Consider the following 15,000-nt stretch of genomic DNA (forward strand, 5'->3'; position numbering starts at 1 on the left):
CTTCCTCTCTTCCTGGCACGTTTTACAAAGGATTCTGTCCGTCTTTTTGACATACTTTCTTTTGCCCGTTCCAGATTGCTCCCTCTCTTCTTTTCTTTCCTGTACTGCTGTGTTGAGTACGGTATGTCCGTTTGACCTGATGTTAGCGCCTGAGTAGCAGCTGGAGGCATGTTGAGAAGCACCATCGGTGAGCTTCCAGGCGCAACCTGTGAGGGTCCAGGCACAGAAGGTACCATATAGGGAATTGAGAATGGTGGTGCTGGTGCAAGGAAGGGACGTCCATAGTATGGAGGTGGTGGTGGGACCTGCAGAGGGCCAGTGGTCTCGATCCCTTCTTGAGCTTCGCCTCACCAGCAGTGTTCGGTGGCAGAACAAAGATGTGAGGCTGAGCCACACTGCCGGGACACAGAGATGGCCCTTTCTGCATGGCCACAGGAAGCTTCTCAGGTCCTGCCATTGGTGGGTCAGGAGCTGGGATACCCTGCTTCAGGATCTGATGTTCCTGAGACCTGCAACGCCTGCTGAACCTTGGAAAACATGAATCAATATTAATAAACAGCTTGGCTAAGTATTACAGTGGAAGTACACATGTATCGCAGTATGCTTGTTCACTCACCATTGTGTGACAGTTGCAGCACTGACTTCTGGAAGCTGGATGGTGGTCTCAGTCATCGACTTGGCGTTGGTGATCACACACTCTCGGATGTGCTTATAAGCACATGTCACCAATTTGAATCGTGAGACCCTCACTCCATCACAGCACACACTGACAGAGCTTTGTGATGATGGCCTCTACCACTCGGTTGCAGTCTGGCCACTGTGCGGGACTGTGAGCCCCAACCTGCAGATCCAACAGAATACTTTCAATGTTGATTACTAAAGATTGATATTTGTTCTGACTTTTCTACGGCTTGATTTCCCTAAAGTTAAGAGGAAATCCCAGAAAGTGTTGGTCTGGTGTATTCCATCTGACACATAGCCTTGCTTATTGTACGCCTCCGAGTAATTGTTTGTTTTGGACCCAAGGAAGGAAAGGTGGTGTTCAAGTTAATAAGGATCCTTTCATAAACTTGGCTGCACTAATTAAGGTGGAGTTAGTATTTGAGCCAGCTTCAGTCATTTTAAATGTCTCTGTGTTTACTTTTAATGAAACATACCTTTTAGTGCTCTCCACACCTGGTGCCACAATCTGAAGAAACCCCGCAGGTGTCCTCTGACGGATGGATCTCCATGTTGCTGGTTATGGCTCTTCTGGCCTTATCCATCACTTCCTCTGGAGACAGAGGTCGCATCCCCGGTCTGCCTTTGTTCTTTGCTTCACCTTCGTAGCTTCCACTGTGTGTGTAAGGTTCAGACTGCCGTCAGCCCGTTTTCTGCACCATGGTTCCGTCTAGAAAATAAGAAATATTTTTTTAAAAAACAGAGAAATAGATCATTTAAAATAAATATGTATTAAACAAGCTGTAAAAGATGAGCTGGTACAAAACTTTACTGAAGGCCACTGTGCACATTATACATTATCAGGGCTTGAAATGATAATGTATAATGACAAACTTTTTGAACAGGCTAAAAATATGATATAATATAAAACACTGAAACACTGAGGAAGACAAGAGATACACCATGAGATTACAATCAGCAGTGAGGCTTAGTATTTCAATGAATGGCAAAATAAGAACGGGTGTCCGGTTATAAGGAAGGGCAAGACTTCTGCTGACTTGGTTTTCTTTGTATCTCAGGCTGTTAAAGCTCGCTTAAAGACTGAGTCACTTTTAACGGAGAGGAAAACACCGTGGAAGATTAAGGGCAATATCCCAGAGCAACATGTTCTTTACCTAACATATCTCTATAGATCTAATACATCTGTTTATAAGCGTTGACAATGTGTTTAAAAGACCTACTTACTTTCGCAGAGTTGGAAAAAGTGACTCTCTCACGAGCCGGCATCCGCTCCGAGTATACCCGGCATACTGAGACGCCGATTGGTCAATTCTTGGTTGACTCTTGGTTACAGACGGCAACGCGATTGGCTGTCACAACCAAGATTGAGCTCGACCCACAGGCGGCAGGGATAGTCAAAGACCAGGACCAGGAAGAGACATGGGTTACACCAGGGTGACATCCAGTGGTAGAGAAACACATTACACACATTTGGGGAACTTAATGAGGATACGCACACATCCTCGCGGCCAATCACAGGGAAGCAGACAGAGCCAGCGGGTAACATGCGGCATCGTGATTGGAACAGCAGCGATAGGGGCGGGTCCTCCTCTCTGTACAGGAGGCTTGGCGGGACATGTCAATCAATCAAAGTTTAGCCCAACTGCTGCTTGAGTAGTGTGTGTGTGTGTGTGTGTGTGTGTGTGTGTGTGTGTGTGTGTGTGTGTGTGTGTGTGTGTGTGTGTGTGTGTGTGTGTGTGTGTGTGTGTGTGTGTGTGTGTGTGTGTGTGTGTGTGTGTGTGTGTGTGTGTGCACAACTTTTCCAAGACTGTATTAATACACGGCTAAACGCTATGGTGGTGCTGCAGGAGGAGAGCCGCACGCGCTCTAATGGAAACGTTGAGTCTAAATATGCAGAGGCCTTCTGTACTGCTCTCTGTAACCCTGATCTGCAACAGGAAGTGACCCTCTGAGGCGTTATGGGTAAAAGGAGACAGATGTTGGGTCTGAAAAACACTGAAAGATTTATAAATGAAGTATTTCTCCATCAGCAGGCTGGCGCTCACTTCTTACATTACTGAGTGTGTTTGTAATTATTGAGATCTGATTCATATGTTGCATGAATCGTTTATGAAATTAAGAAAGACAAAGTTGAATGTTGAATGAAATGTGGACCCTGCAGATCTTCCACAAACTTACAAAAAAAAACAGCCTGCAATTTATCCTTAAAAATTAAATATAAAACCAGATCCAAGATAAGAGATGGAAATGCAGAATAGCAAACTATAGAACATATGTCCAAATAAAACATATTTTCGGGTACGCGCACTGAGCCCCTCCCACCTCCAGCCTGTTTAAGTGTGTGTGCTTCACTTCAGCGAGCTGTTGTTGAGCAGAGAGCCTGCCGGAGACAGGCTCAATGTGTACTCTGAGGACAGGACACACACACACTCTGGATACTAACTTTGGATAGAGGCTGCTGCAGCGCGCACAATTTGGATTGTATTCTCCCAAGGTAAGCCTCGTCTCTCTGACTGAACGACTGAACACGCGCAGTGTAGTGAAGTCTTCTGCTTTGTGCGCGGAATCAGTCTCCCGTTCCTCCTGGGGAAGTTTCCCGTGTGGCCGGAGTTCCTCACATTCCTCTGCCGCGCACAGCGCACGATCTGCGGCCACATCTGCCTCCAGAGGCGCAGAGAGGAGGAAGTGCTGCCGGAGCAGGGGAGGATCAGTGCTGCATGAGAAACTGAACCCAAGTCAAGAGCAGAAATATACTTAAAGCACTCATTGTGCAGCTTCATGTGAAGTGAGTGGATTGATGCATGCATGTGTTCATCACAGCTGAAGGTGTCATGACTTCATGAACTGGATATCTGGACCAACAATGTCAGTGTTTATTGATTAGTGGATTTATATTTTGTATTAGCCACTGAATGCTGTCGGAGGAATAAAGTGGAGTCGAAGTACTAACAATACATGGTAATACACAATAGAATAAAACACAGTTAAAACTATATTACACAGTATGGTAGTATTCATTTATCCGGCAGCTTTTTACAGATTATAAATGAGGCTAGTTTATTATTACAGGTTCGCTTCGGTGGAGCAGCGATGAAGATCCCATGAATGCATCAACAACATCCAGTCATCCGCACAACGAGTACTTCTACTGTGACAGAGTATTCCTACACTCTGGTACTTCTACTTTTACTCAGAGTACAGGATCTGAGTACTTCTACTTTTACTCAGAGTACAGGATCTGAGTACTTCTTCCTCCTGATGGAACCTAGTGGTTCAGATATGATTGGTCTGCTATGAGTATCCTCTGATTGGACCTGTGGCATCATCAGCAAATGAAATGTACGGATGGAGCTTTCCTTTGTTTCCTCACTGAATCATTTGGGATTTGAAGCCGTCTCTCTCATCTGTTAGACACTGGATGTGGAGAATAACTGCTGGATCATTTGTAAGGTTTCTCGTGGAATCACTAGGGAAACAGAGTGCACACACACATGCACTGTGAGCGGTGTGAGGGAGACCTGACCCGCTGTTCCCCCTCTTTTGTTCCGTTGCAACTCTCATGCTCTTTATAAGAGGAACGTACGAGTCTGGGAAAAGCAAAGAGAGGCGGGTGGACTGATGGAGGGGAAACATTCCTGACTCTGTGTCTCAGCAATTTCATTAAGGTTTCTGTGAGATGCTGCAGCGCGCAGCTCGAGGTGAGGGCTTAACCCCGCCCCCGGTCTCCGCTTGGACTAATCCCAGGGGTCAGCTAATAAGTGTTCGGGTCATACCACCATGACAACTGAACGGGGGACGAGGGAAGGAAAGCTCCCCAATCAGAGAGTTAATAACCCCTTGAGGGAAGTTAAGAGGTACAAGGTGTGTGTGTGTGTGTGTGTGTGTGTGGGGGGGGGGGCATTTCAGTAGTTATCAGCCACACCAACCTAAAGCCCCTCCTGTTAGTGGGTATTAAGTGTGCCCCATGGCGCTCTGATGTTGACACACACACACACACACACACACACACACACACACACACACACACACACACACACACACACACACACACACACACACACACACACACACACCCTCCCCTCAGGTCAGATTGTGGTCACTGTTTCTCCTCTTGTGTGGATTTTCTTCTGGTAATTCAGATCAGCTGGCTGCTCTACTAAAGTCACTGAAGCTCCACTTCCTGTTTCCATGTTGCTGTTTCTTGGCTTTTAGAGATAAAAACTCACTCTGCTGTTATTATCTGGTGGTCCCCTGTTCTCCATAGTGGGTTTTCTGATGCAGATATTTCTCTCTGGATTTCTGGAACAGTGCCACTCTTATGTCATGTATGTAGAGTCTCTACTTTAAAGAGTCCTCTCCTGCTGATGTTCAGGTGTATATCAGTATGTAGTGTCTCTACTTTAAAGAGTCCTCTCCTGCTGATGTTCAGGTGTATATCAGTATGTAGAGTCTCTACTTTAAAGAGTCCTCTCCTGCTGATGTTCAGGTGTATATCAGTATGTAGTGTCTCTACTTTAAAGAGTCCTCTCCTGCTGATGTTCAGGTGTATATCAGTATGTAGAGTCTCTACTTTAAAGAGTCCTCTCCTGCTGATGTTCAGGTGTATATCAGTATGTAGTGTCTCTACTTTAAAGAGTCCTCTCCTGCTGATGTTCAGGTGTATATCAGTATGTAGTGTCTCTACTTTAAAGAGTCCTCTCCTGCTGATGTTCAGGTGTATATCAGTATGTAGTGTCTCTACTTTAAAGAGTCCTCTAACTCACTTTACGTCTTTACACTTTACGTCTTTACAAGGTTTCCTGACACCCAAAGAATTCTCCACTCAGAGCAACAACAGGCTTAGACGTAACGTGCACCTTTCCTAGAAGTCCTCCTCCGCCTCCCCCACCTCCGGGGGTTGCTCCCCCCCCTCCCCCCCCCACCCCCCCCCACCCTATGCTCAGGGTGTTTTATTAACAAGGCGGCCGAGTAGGAACGTGAATAGCGTGACACACTCCTAACATTCCTCCAGTACCAGGAGGCACCGGGACCCCAACATGCCTCCAACACACCCTGAGATAAACCCTCGGCCCGCTCCGTCAGCACATCACACAGAGGTCTTTATATATTCTGACATCCCCCATCGTCCCACAGACATACCACCTACCTCAGGGTGTGTGTGTGTGTGTTTAGTGGGGGCAGATAAGGGCAACCCCACCTTTCAACCTCCTTTTTCTAAACCCACCTCTCTTTTTTTTTTTGCCTTTCCCGAGGGCATAGTCTGGCTTTTCACACACACACACACACACACACACACACACACACACACACACACACACACACACACACACACACACACACACACACACACACACACACACACCACGCTCGTGTTAGCACGGTGTCAGGACGTGAGGTGGAGTGAGCCTCAGGTTGGAGGTTGTTGGGTTGTTTCTGTGTGAGCAGAGCGAGTCGCATCAGGTCCGCTGTCTCGTGTGATTTCATCTGAAAGCAAAATCTCACAAATTCAGAATGATTGTCTCAGGAATACTTCTGACACTGTTTTTCAAAAGGTCCAAAGCCTCTCCTGTTAACGTCTGCAGGTCCTGGACAAAAGGGTCTCTGATCCCAGTTGAGAAGTGATTTGTTTGTGATTGTAAGGTTGGTCGTAATGTCTATGGCGGAGGAGTCCTGAATCTATGTGATGACGTCATGGAGAAATATTTCAAGTCCCCCTGAGTAAAGGATGTCTCTTCCCTTCTTGGTTGTTTTAACAGTGGATTGAATTATATTTCTGACTGGAATCTAAAAAGCCTTGACTCTACTTATCGAAGGCATGGAAATACTATGTATTTTCTATGAAAGATTTTGGAAATATTGCCCCTAACCCGTTTGTTACGGCTGTATTGATTTGGCTGTTTGTGTTCCTGGTATGGTTATGGACGGCTAGATGTCTGTTGTGGTGGCGTCCCATCTCAGACGTGATTTAAGGTGTGGCCGCAACCAAGACAAATGCATAATGTGACTGAGTGATTGTTTGGCAGAAACACGGGTGACCTGGAATAACCTTCAGCCTCATCTACAGCTGCTGCAGTGTCCGTTTGTTGTCTTTCAAATTCAGCTCTTCCAGTCCCCTGGTCTGGAGGTCAATGGTTTTCTGAATGTGCTTTTGGTTTTTATGCTGAAATAAGGTCTATCTTAAAACACCTCAGTAAATAACAAGTCTAACAAGTATCTAAATGAGACGACTAAACGCCATCACGCCAACATTAACCGCCTTTAGCTTAGTGGTGGTGACGTGAAGTCATGTGACCGTGCTGTAGTTCCTCTATAGCCCAACATTAGCGTCCTTTAGCTTAGCGGTGGTGACCTGAAGTCATGTGACCGTGCTGTAGTTCCTTTATAGCCCAACATTAGCGTCCTTTAGCTTAGCGGTGGAGACGTGAAGTCATGTGACCGTGCTGTAGTTCCTTTATAGCCCAACATTAGCCGCCTTTAGCTTAGCGGTGGTGACCTGAAGTCATGTGACTGTGTTGTAGTTCCTTTATAGCCCAACATTAGCCGCCTTTAGCTTAGCGGTGGTGACCTGAAGTCATGTGACCGTGCTGTAGTTCCTTTATAGCCCAACATTAGCCTCCTTTAGCTTAGCGGTGGAGACGTGAAGTCATGTGACCGTGCTGTAGTTCCTTTATAGCCCAACATTAGCCGCCTTTAGCTTAGCGGTGGTGACGTGAAGTCATGTGACCGTGTTGTAGTTCCTTTATAGCCCAACATTAGCCGCCTTTAGCTTAGCGGTGGAGACCTGAAGTCATGTGACCGTGCTGTAGTTCCTTTATAGCCCAACATTAGCCGCCTTTAGCTTAGCGGTGTAGACGTGAAGTAATGTGACCGTGCTGTAGTTCCTTTATAGCCCAACATTAGCCGCCTTTAGCTTAGCGGTGGTGACGTGAAGTCATGTGACTGTGTTGTAGTTCCTTTGGAGCCCAACATTAGCCGCCTTTAACTTAGCGGTGGTGACATGAAGTCATGTGACTGTGTTGTAGTTCCTTTATAGCCCAACATTAGCCGCCTTTAACTTAGCGGTGGTGACGTGAAGTCATGTGACTGTGTTGTAGTTCCTTTGGAGCCCAACATTAGCCGCCTTTAACTTAGCGGTGGTGACATGAAGTCATGTGACTGTGTTGTAGTTCCTTTATAGCCCAACATTAGCCGCCTTTAACTTAGCGGTGGTGACATGAAGTCATGTGACTGTGTTGTAGTTCCTTTATAGCCCAACATTAGCCGCCTTTAACTTAGCGGTGTAGACGTGAAGTAATGTGACCGTGCTGTAGTTCCTTTATAGCCCAACATTAGCCGCCTTTAGCTTAGCGGTGGTGACGTGAAGTCATGTGACTGTGTTGTAGTTCCTTTGGAGCCCAACATTAGCCGCCTTTAACTTAGCGGTGGTGACGTGAAGTCATGTGACTGTGTTGTAGTTCCTTTATAGCCCAACATTAGCCGCCTTTAACTTAGCGGTGGTGACGTGAAGTCATGTGACCGTGCTGTAGTTCCTTTATAGCCCAACATTAGCCGCCTTTAACTTAGCGGTGGTGACGTGAAGTCATGTGACTGTGTTGTAGTTCCTTTATAGCCCAACATTAGCCTCCTTTAGCTTAGTTAACTTCACATTATACTGTGACTATATTTTGAGAGCCTGGCCTCATACAGTATGTCTCCACTGTTGAAGGAATAATGCTCCTGATGGTGAACTGAAACATCTCATAAATCTTGAAGGGATGAATAAAAAAGACTAAAAGCGACAGACTAATGATCCGTATAATACAAAGTAATCCAAATAAAAGCGCAGTGGAAGGGAGAGGCTTCTGCACATTGAGCATTTCGCTCTGCTGCTGCAGGAAAACACCGAGCAGAACAAAGCTGCGTTTTATTGTCTGTGGGCGACATGCTATTTTGGGTTTCCTGCAAATTGGGAACAAAAACATTGAAAGATGCAGAAAGATGAGGATAACAACACGACAACATCCAGCTTCAAACTATTTGATTGTTCGGTATGAAGACGAGGAGAGAGGGTCGGATCCTTGCTACGTTGATCTGTGGGAAAGTGTGTGTGTTTCTTCTTCTGCATCTCTGCATGCATACCTGCGTGTTTGCAGCTAATGTGAGGGAATCGGTTCACATCTATCTGATTTCCTTCCCTTATCAGATTCACACTTGTGGTTAACACAGCCAGCCTCTGTGAAATGCATCAGAGCAGATGATATGGTGAGAGGAATCTGGAGCAGCACGTCCCTGCATCCTTCACACTCGTTTCTGATGGAAAACATTCAGTTAGATCACGCAGTTTCAGTGAGGATGGATAACTGTGTGGCGGCCAAAGTAAAGATTCATTTCAGTTCAATGTTGGTGAAAACCCAGAGTAAAGATAGATCAGAATCATAACTCCTGTAATCGTCCCGACAGTGACAGTTACATCATGGCAGATAAAGAGAGGAGAATAGACTTGCATACAAAAATAGCTAAGTGTGCACACGTTAGAAATGATAAAAACAAGCAGCAGATATTCAAGATTCACAGGTTTGTTGCCGTGACACTTACACAACTACGGGGTGTAACGCATGAACAACTTAGAAGGCAGGTTCCTCAACAGTTCAACTAAAAGACATAAAACAATAAATACCGCTCAGGTGTTTAGCACTCTTATTTCCTGAGGGATGAATCTGTGTCTGAGTCTGGTGGTTTTGGTCCTGATGAGGATGGTGCAGCTGCTGTACCAGGCCGTGGTGCAGCCGGTCAGGATGCTCTCTATGGTGCACCTGTAGAGGGTCAGGATGCTCTCTATGGTGCACCTGTAGAGGGTCAGGATGCTCTCTATGGTGCACCTGTAGAGGGTCAGGATGCTCTCTATGGTGCACCTGTAGAAGGTCAGGATGCTCTCTATGGTGCACCTGTAGAGGGTCAGGATCCTCTCTATGGTGCACCTGTAGAGGGTCAGGATGCTCTCTATGGTGCACCTGTAGAGGGTCAGGATGCTCTCTATGGTGCACCTGTAGAGGGTCAGGATGCTCTCTATGGTGCACCTGTAGAAGGTCAGGATGCTCTCTATGGTGCACCTGTAGAGGGTCAGGATGCTCTCTATGGTGCACCTGTAGAGGGTCAGGATGCTCTCTATGGTGCACCTGTAGAAGGTCAGGATGCTCTCTATGGTGCACCTGTAGAAGGTCAGGATGCTGTGGAGCTGTTTTGGTGATGGTGTTAGTGTGATGAGTCCATGTCAGGTCCTCAGCAATGTGGGCACTGAGGAAACTGAAGCCGCAGACTCTCTCCACCGTGGTCCCGTTGATGGCGATGGGGGCGTGTGCCTCTCTCTGCTGCTTCCTGTAATCCACAATCAGCTCCTTGGTTTTGCAGAGGTTGAGTTGGAGATGGTGATGATGACAGCAGATACTGTCGGTACACCACGGTACAGCAGCAGCAGTATCCATAGATCCAACAGATCAGAATCTGTGGTAGAAACCTTGGATGCAGAGAGTGGTTTAAGATGCAGGCGGGCCATGAAGCGAGACTCTATATTCACTTTGGCCTGAGTCTTCTGTACTTTGTCTCTGTCCCTGCTGTAAAACAAACAGAGGGAAGAATGTCAACGCAACCTTTGACCCGGTTGAACTACATCACACCGACCAGAGCCTCTGTGGTTCAGGAGAACGCTCACGAACTCCGTCACTGCTTTCTGTCCTGATAAACTGTGTGTGTGTGTGTGTGTGTGTGTGTGTGTGTGTGTGTGTGTGTGTGTGTGTGTGTGTGTGTGTGTGTGTGTGTGTGTGTGTGTGTGTGTGTGTGTGTGTGTGTGTGTGTGTGTGTGTGTGTGTGTGTTGAGGTTGTGCTCTGTAAAAGAGTGTCTCCACAAAGGGTTAAACTTCAGATGTTCTGTTTCTGAGCAAAATGCAGCCTTTGTTTCTGGGTCATGAAGCAGCCGGGGTCAGCGGCTTTAACCGAGCCAAACACAAACACACACACACACACACACACACACACACACACACACACACACACACACACACACACACACACACACACACACACACACACACACACACACAGCACTTCCTTCAGAGAGATTTGTATTAACTTTGAGTCATCATGCTCTGAAGTTGAACCCATTTCAAATTATAATCCAATCAGAAGGCTGTGTGTGTGTGTGTGTGTGTGTGTGTGTGTGTGTGTGTGTGTGTGTGTGTGTGTGTGTGTGTGTGTGTGTGTGTGTGTGTGACTGAACACCAGGTTAATGAGAGGATCCCGCAGCAGGGGAGTCAGTTTGAGTGTGAGAGACAGCACTTGGTTCACTCAGCGCTTTCAGTAAACGCTGCTCATGTTTCCTGAAGCTGCTGAAGACGTTTCTTCATTTCTTTCTGTATGAAATTGTTTTTCAAACTGCAGTTTCACAACTATTTTAACTCCTGCAAATGTTTGGGCGTGTTTGCACCCGTCGGCCACCAGCCTTTTCACTAGTGACAGAATCTTAAATGGCAAAATAAGTACAACAGGTTTACAGAGACTTTACAGAGACATCACTGACATCTTGTAGCGTCACATTGTGTGTGTGTGTGTGTGTTTAACCTGTCTGTCAACAGTTTGAAATAAGCATGTCACCTGCTGTCAGGTGTGCCAGCTGGCAGCAGAAGCACCTCTCTCCTCTCCCTTCTTGTACAGGTGTGTTAATTCCTCCCCCAGAGTGCAGAGTGCAGACGCTTCATGAAGTCACTATGCCTTTCATGCATGAAGACAATCCTTCATTTAGTCGATCAGTCAAAGCAATCTACCATTCGTAGGACACGTGGATTGATGCTTACCTCTGTGTTGAAGCTGACGGATAAATGAGATACCCAGAGCTCCGGTTGATAGACTCATAGGTCGGGCTTTTCTTGGCACGACAGAGAGGAAGTGATTAGCTCCGCTCCTTCCTCTGGGATCTGTCCGGTCCTGCCGCTCGGCATGAGGAGATGTTTACGTCTGGAAACTTCATCACGCCTGCAGCATGTGTGCCGCGCAGACACACACAGCTATCGTTGCAAAGAGAGAATCCACAGGTGTTAGCACCGTGCAGAAATCGTGCATCCCACCCGCCCCTCAGTCTGTTGTCAGTACTGTTGAGACCCCCAAAGTTAGAAATGTAAAGTGATGCGATTTGGACAATTTCTGAGTGGTTTTGGGGGTCATTGAGGATGCTCTGACATGTTCAGGGTAAATAAATGACAGTTTTTACAAGAAATGGGCCTCATCTGGTCTCTCTGTGGACTGATTCTGAATACCATGAGTGGGGTGGGGCCATTGCACCGCACAGAGAGCACCAGATGAACATGAGTACCTCTACTGGGGACTCATCATTTTCAAAAAGATAAGCAAATTCCCATCCAAAGGACCCAGACTCCCCTGAAACTGAAAAATCGAGTACAAATATATGTTCTCCTGAAAGTGTCAGATATGGACTCAGCATCCTCAATAACCCCAGTCTCTTAAAAACTGTCCAAATGGGTCAACATCTGCAGGTTAGCATCCAGAGGTTTCTCTGTGCTGCAGACCCCTGCTCTACATTCCTATCGTCACACTCTGGGCTCTCCACATGTCCGGGTCGACAGCAGACCTCTGTGAGTCAGACACACTTCACTGCTCTGCCTTCCTTTATCTCCCCCCTCCTCCCTCCCTCCCTCCCTCCAGGACTGATTACTGAGTGATTATCCCCCATTACTCAATAGGGGCCCCCAGTTGTCAGTCACCAGTGTGTGGCCCCTGGCAGTGGTGCGAGTCAGGACAGGGCAGCAGCACAGCTTTATATATAACATCACACCTGCTGCTGACGGACCAGAGATGACGACGATGACAACAACACCAACACCAACACCAACACCAACAACAACAGACCAACAACAGACCAACAACAGACCAACAACAACACCAACAGACCAACAACAACAACAGACCAACAACAGACCAACAACAGACCAACAACAGACCAACAACAACACCAACAGACCAACAACAGACCAACAACAACAACAGACCAACAACAGACCAACAACAGACCAACAACAGACCAACAACAACAACAACAGACCAACAACAACACCAACAGGCCAACAACAGACCAACAACAGACCAACAACAACACCAACAGACCAACAACAACACCAACAGACCAACAACAACACCAACAGACCAACAACAACACCAACAGACCAACAACAGACCAACAACAGACCAACAACAGACCAACAACAGACCAACAACAACACCAACAGACCAACAACAACACCAACAGGCCAACAACAGACCAACAACAGACCAACAACAGACCAACAACAACACCAACAGACCAACAACAACACCAACAGACCAACAACAACACCAACAGACCAACAACAGACCAACAACAGACCAACAACAGACCAACAACAGACCAACAACAACACCAACAGACCAACAACAACAGACCAACAACAGACCAACAACAGACCAACAACAACACCAACAGACCAACAACAACACCAACAGACCAACAACAACACCAACAGACCAACAACAACACCAACAGACCAACAACAACACCAACAGACCAACAGACCAACAACAACACCAACAGACCAACAACAACACCAACAGACCAACAACAACACCAACAGACCAACAACAACACCAACAGACCAACAACAGACCAACAACAGACCAACAACAGACCAACAGACCAACAACAACAGACCAACAACAGACCAACAACAGACCAACAACAACACCAACAGACCAACAACAACACCAACAGACCAACAACAACAGACCAACAACAACACCAACAGACCAACAACAACACCAACAGACCAACAACAACACCAACAGACCAACAACAACAGACCAACAACAGACCAACAACAGACCAACAACAACACCAACAGACCAACAACAACACCAACAGACCAACAACAACACCAACAGACCAACAACAACACCAACAGACCAACAACAACACCAACAGACCAACAACAGACCAACAACAGACCAACAACAGACCAACAACAGACCAACAACAACACCAACAGACCAACAACAACAGACCAACAACAGACCAACAACAGACCAACAACAACACCAACAGACCAACAACAACACCAACAGACCAACAACAACACCAACAGACCAACAACAACACCAACAGACCAACAACAGACCAACAACAGACCAACAACAGACCAACAGACCAACAACAACAGACCAACAACAGACCAACAACAGACCAACAACAACACCAACAGACCAACAACAACACCAACAGACCAACAACAACAGACCAACAACAACACCAACAGACCAACAACAACACCAACAGACCAACAACAACACCAACAGACCAACAACAACAGACCAACAACAGACCAACAACAGACCAACAACAACACCAACAGACCAACAACAACACCAACAGACCAACAACAACACCAACAGACCAACAACAACACCAACAGACCAACAACAACACCAACAGACCAACAACAGACCAACAACAGACCAACAACAGACCAACAACAGACCAACAACAACACCAACAGACCAACAACAACAGACCAACAACAGACCAACAACAGACCAACAACAACACCAACAGACCAACAACAACACCAACAGACCAACAACAACACCAACAGACCAACAGCCCCTGGTTGTTGTATCTTGTGTAAACTGGTGTTAATTCATCCAAACTCTCTCCGGGTTTTGGAGGCTCCCTCCCCTGTTGATGCATGAGAGAAAATCAACGCCCCCGTTTGACTCATTTACTAATTCAGGAGCACAGTGACATCTCTATGTGACACTCATGCTCCTATTGGCCGGCGCTGCAACACATTGTAAGTGATGGGATAAGGGGCGGGACATCTCTAAGCGGTCGACCGATCTACTGCCAGGCTCATAGTACCTCCAGGATGTATGAGAAAAATAGAGACCCTTTGGACACTAAAGCATGGATACTAGATCATGATAATGAGGGGGTAAGGGCCACTTTAAGTCCCCTCCACTAATTAACGGATGTTTAAAGACAGTCAGGGAGACGTGTGAGTGCTATGAGGCTTATTATCAGTGTTTGCTGGTCCTTGCTTTCCCACGGCCCGTAGTGTTGAGTGTGAAGTATTTCTGTCCTGCTGTGGTGCGGTAAAAGGTGCTTTACTGCGTGTGTACCTCAGAGAGTCTGAAGCCCACAGCCTCCTCCGCCTCCTCCTGCTGCCTCGGTGAGAGGAGCCTCCTGATATAGAGCGTCTCCAGCTGTCTCCGGAGTCTAGACCACAGCTGTCCCGCTCAGGTGTT

At 46.7% G+C, this 15,000-nt stretch overlaps 1 protein-coding gene and 1 long non-coding RNA gene across 2 annotated transcripts in view; one reads left to right on the forward strand and one right to left on the reverse strand.

Moving 5' to 3' along the window:
- Window positions 1-6: 6 nt before the first annotated feature.
- On the reverse strand, window positions 7-2,023 carry LOC134862803 (uncharacterized). The gene is made up of 4 exons (XR_010165552.1): window positions 1,906-2,023; window positions 1,158-1,390; window positions 617-841; window positions 7-527 (listed from the first exon to the last, which is right to left on the reverse strand). It is a non-coding gene; the product is annotated as an uncharacterized LOC134862803 (long non-coding RNA).
- Window positions 2,024-3,053: 1,030 nt separating this feature from the next.
- Window positions 3,054-15,000, forward strand: part of LOC134862728 (vasorin-like) — a 26,419-nt gene continuing 14,472 nt past the window's right edge. The window contains exon 1 of the mRNA XM_063880774.1: window positions 3,054-3,175. The gene's annotated coding sequence lies outside the window, so the exon portion shown is untranslated. The remainder of the gene's footprint in view (window positions 3,176-15,000) is intronic.

The sequence above is a fragment of the Eleginops maclovinus genome, chromosome 4 (genome assembly GCF_036324505.1).
Source record: "Eleginops maclovinus isolate JMC-PN-2008 ecotype Puerto Natales chromosome 4, JC_Emac_rtc_rv5, whole genome shotgun sequence".
In the NCBI taxonomy this organism is placed as follows: Eukaryota; Metazoa; Chordata; class Actinopteri; order Perciformes; family Eleginopidae; genus Eleginops; species Eleginops maclovinus.